The sequence below is a fragment of the Daktulosphaira vitifoliae genome, unplaced genomic scaffold (genome assembly GCF_025091365.1).
Source record: "Daktulosphaira vitifoliae isolate Bord-2020 unplaced genomic scaffold, ASM2509136v1 Scaffold_5, whole genome shotgun sequence".
Taxonomy (NCBI): Eukaryota; Metazoa; Arthropoda; class Insecta; order Hemiptera; family Phylloxeridae; genus Daktulosphaira; species Daktulosphaira vitifoliae.
In genome coordinates, this window is record NW_026099576.1 from 18,629,154 (window position 1) to 18,634,537 (window position 5,384).

Genomic DNA, 5,384 nt, shown 5'->3' on the forward strand with positions numbered 1-5,384 from the left:
TTTTATTCGTTTTTCGATACGTGCGTTTTTTTGGAATAATGGAATTTTTTATAGGATAAATATTTTTATTAATAATTGCTGCAAATTGAATATAATTTTAATAATTATTAATTAAATAATCAATTTCGAAAAAAGTTTTTAATATTAAAATAGTTAAATTAAAGTAAAGCGACTGAATTATTGTTAAATATGAATAAGAGAACTTATTATTAATTTTTCTTATATTTTATACTAAAAAACTTTTTCTCTATTCGAAATAGTTTGTTTAATTATTAATCTTAATAGTGTTTACAGATAATTCTTCTATCTTTAGTTGACTTTTTTAATATTTGGATCATCTAAAACCCAATTGGAATTCATGAAACGACGATTCCATATTTCTTCAACTCTGCGTATAACCTTATGTAAGTTTGATTCATTTGTTTGACCAAAAATATTTTTTTCACTTGCCATATGAATAACTAATTAAATAAATCTTAATAATTACACAAGATGATAGTTTATTTTTCACGGGAAAAAACGAAGTGAACTGAAATGTCGATAAAATCAACATTTACATCTAATTGTCAAGGAAACTTAATTGTAAAAATTCATTAAAAAAATGTATAAGCCAATTATAAATAAATTTAGTATAAACAATACTTATTTATTTTAATTGTATTATTGGTCAAAGAATACAATATTTTAAGAATAATACAGAGAATTATCAAAAAAAAAAAAAAAAATATATATATATTTTAAAGATATTTTGAAGAAAAACCTTTTGTATTTGTTTGTTTATTTATTACATTAATTTACAAATGATAGAGATTTTTTTATGAAGTTCAAGTGGAATAAAATTGATATCGGTTAACAGAATATTTATGCATATAAAATTTAATCTGTATGAAATAAAATATCCACGTTTGGATTTATTCTCTTGCAACTATTAAACATTTTGCCCATGTGAAATTGCTACTTCCATTTAGTTATTAACAAAAAACATCATGCCATGCGATTATAATCAACATAAAAATTTATTAAGTTGAATATATAATATAGTTTAACAATTTAATTAATAATTGAATTAATGACATAATAATTCTGATAAAAGAAAATAACAGGAGATTTGAATTAATTTTAACGACTTTAACAAATCGAAAATAACTTTAGGGTTTAACTACCTTATAGGTTTAATTATTATTTGCATTTTTAATGTTATTATTATTATTATTTTTTTTTTTTTTTTTGACAATAACGGCTATCTTTGTAACTTCAATATATATCAAGAAAATGACAAATTATCCAAGAAAATCAAGGAAATTTTAGAGAAATATTAAGACACAGAGCCCAAGGAGATGACCGTTTAAAATCATTTTTGGAAGCTGAAGAAACAATAAAATATACAAGTGAAACACTTCAAAATGAAATAATTGAATCCTGTAATAAAATTATTTTAAATAAAATCGTAACAAACATAAATACCCAAAGATGTTTCAAAATACTTGCTGATGAAACGGCCGACATTGGTGAAAGCGAACAAGTAACTTGGTGTGTTCGATATTTAAATGTTGAAAATATGATTATCAAGGAAGAATTCTTCAGTTTGTGCCTACAACAGATTAAGCATAAAAATGCTGTCAATGATTTTCTTGAGCTTTTTGTGTACCTAATTGAATCGTTATTTATAATTTCGAAGTGGAATGACACTGAAACATCATCAAAAGCAAGTAATTTACGAACATCAATACTGAAAGGAGATTTTATTATTTGTTTTACTTATTATAAATAAAGTATTTAGTTATGAGTTACTTTGTTTTAAACAACTTCAAAGAAATTAGCAGGTACACAGCATTGTTATTATCAATGGTAGTAAGGCACAATATTGTGAGTTTATAAATACACTAACTATCAATACAGAAAGTATATCAATGATAGTCATAATTGATAATAAACAATCCGTGACTGCGACATTGATATATAAACCATTTAGCTACCTGTATTTGTAATTATATCATCATGTGTATTATACATCTATATTAACTCAAAAATTTGAAACTTTAAATGTTTATATCTAATAAACTAATAAAGTTATATTAAAAATTCAAATGCCATTTACTATTTAATTAAAAATCCAAACATTTTATTATATTCAAAATATGTGTTCCCATTTAAAAGACAAAAAGACAAAGTTGACACCCTTACAAGGCATAAGGGATGAACATAAAAAGTTTTAAATAGTTAATAATTTAAGAATAATGTGTAACTATAGAAAACCAAAAATAACGTTTAAATTATAATTATTCTACAGGTAAGTGAATGGGTTATGATAAAAAAATCAGTCTGTATAGTGTAATATAATTTATCATTTGTAAAGCTGGAAGTAAAACATTTTTGTAATGTTTCGTTTAATTGTAATTTCCTGGTCTATTATTACTAGACCAGGAATTAAATATTTATAAACATTTTTGAAAACGATAGTATTATTAATTTTGCAAAAAGAAGAAAAACAAAATATTTTAGTATATAAGACGAAATGGAATGAATCGTAGAGGAGAGAGCACCGAAAGTAATCTCTTTTCGCGCGATACGTTTATGACATTAAGTTTTCATTTTGTGTATTGTTTTATTGTGTTTTTAGTGTATATTTATTTTGTATGTTTTGCATTGTTTAATTATATCTATAATAAATACATTTGAGTTATTATTAAACTTTTATTACTTTAAGTTAAGACACTAGGGTTGTTTCTTTTAAGATACAACAGTACCAAAATTTCAAATTTCAAATTATTTGTCAATTCCTAAAATAGTAATTAGAAAAATAGTAAGTTTTTTTTACGTCAGTAAACATTTCTATAATTTTCGTTTGTGAGGTTCATTAAAAATTGGACACCACCCGAGAAATCATTCAAAATACGCCACTGTGCATAACAAATATACCACAAACTACATATAATCAGTAGTGATATATTTGCGGCGAGTCGTTGTCATCCGCTCGGCATTTGCTGGACTTTTTACTGTGATGTATGAAATGAGGCGTTTGTCGGACAAATTATTTCATTCACGTAGTAGGATCTTTTATAATCTTTTATATGTTTTGTATAAACTTTTTATAAACGCTAGACATATATAGGGCTATGCATATAAATTTGATAATCATGATGACTTCAATAAAATTGTTGATTATATATATTATATATAAATAGATATTATCTATTTTAAAACCAGGATAATATAAATTTGTAAAGAGAGAGAGGAGGAAGATGAATGTTGAATATTTAAATTTATAGCTAGTAATATAATTACAGTTACAAATATATAATTATTAGTAATACGATTTTCTTTAATTTTTTAATATTATGATATTAATCATTATTATCGATTAGAATTTATTATACATACAAAAATAGAGAAAACATCTTTGCCACGAACTGATAATGCTCCGACATTTACATACTTCAACATTTGACAAAATAGTAATTGTTTCAAACATCTAGTACTCCGACCATCTGATACCATAGGCTACCATAACCACGACGGATTTTACTCCGACATTAAATTAAAAAAATAAGACGGTAAAAACTCCGATACTATCGATAGTTTAATAGTTCGATTATGTATCGAAAGTTATATTATATTTTGATTGTATTATTAGTAATAGGTCATCGTGTATGTTACATATCATTAAAGCTTAATAAAAATATTTTGAACTTCGCCATTAAATTAGATATTTAAGGCCCGGCTATTATGTTATGCATAAAGTATTTTTGAAGTAAAGCTTAAAAACTATATGATGGATAAATTTTTATTTTTACTATAGTAATTTAAAGAGTTGTACCTGAAGATATTTTTTAGATATTGTTTTAAAAAATAAATAATTTAAATAATTATTAAATTGAAAAAAACTAAAAGATTTTAAAAAAAGCTGTCGATTTTACTTCACTAATTAGACTTAGGTAAAGGGTGGGTGTCATACATTGCTTGTATAGAACAAATGGTTTTTTATCGTTTCTCAAGCGCACAAAATAAATTGTCTTTTATCGTGTACATAGGTTTTTTTTAATATTTAAAATAGAAGTGAAAAATTATTCGCTTAAGTATAGACAAATAATAATAATGGCAAAAGGCGCATTATCGTCATGCTATTCGTTTCGACTATATGTTTTTGTTTGACTTAACGAACATGTGCTGAAAAATAATTTATTTTAACTCTCACTATAAGTTCTATATATTTTAAGTTTCAAAGAAATTTTTTTGGTGCAAAAACAATCTTATTGGTAATTGATTCGTTATAATTTGGCGGACATGATCGAAAAAATCCTTTTCTAAAACACTATAAAATAATCTTAATAACCTATATTTGTCACTCATCAGTTTTTTTATATTAGCCACAAAAATTTAAGGACGGTGTATAAGTTAGGAAAAACTATTAAAACTATATATAAAAAAAAAAAATAATCTTTATTTTCTTTAAATAATTACAATTTTTCTGAATTTTAGAGGGACTAACTCTTATAAAAAAAACTATGCCCTATTCTAAACCGATTTATCATGATGTCTTATCAGGGATCAAGGAAATACATAAAAACATTTTTACACCCCCTCCAAAATATTACATAACAAAATATAGTATTTAAATACATAATTATTACATATATACATAAATACATGTATAATTATTTTCGTTGTGAAAGGGTTTTATTACCCATCACCGACAACTGTAAGAACACTTATTGTCGATAGTCAACTTCTTTTAGCTTCGATGCGAAGCTGAGAAGGTATTGGTTTTATTATGATGTGTTTTTTTTTTTTTTTTTAATGTCAGTTACCATTTTTTCTCAGCTCTCACCGAACGGATTTCTTTCAACGATACGTCAAAAGATCACAAATCGTATCTAGTCGAAGACATTACCCTTAAAAATTGAAAAAATTTCCCTCGTTCCCAGTAAATGGGGGAAACCTCCAAAAAAATTACAAATTTAAATATCGCTAATTTTCGAATTTTTTTCAATTTTTTTTACTAAAAACTGCCGTAACTTTTTCAAAAATGAACATATCAATATATTTTTTTTTTATAGATGCTTAATGTCTTTACCTATCATTTGGTATATTTTTTTTGTAAATTTGACCTTTTTTCTGCCCACAGGGGGGGATTTAAAATGACAACTTTTTCACAAAAAATTAACTTTTTCAACTTAACTTTTGAAAATGTTCCGGAAGGTCTGACACTTTTATATATATCTTAAATTAAAGCTAATGTAATGTACTTTAATTTGAAAAAAAAAAATTTGACCTTTGAACTTGTCTTCAAGTTGGTAACGGCTACCGAATGCTATTTTTGTGTGAAAATTTTCGATTTTATAATTTACATTTTTTACTTTAAAGTGCTATAACTTTTTAAAAAA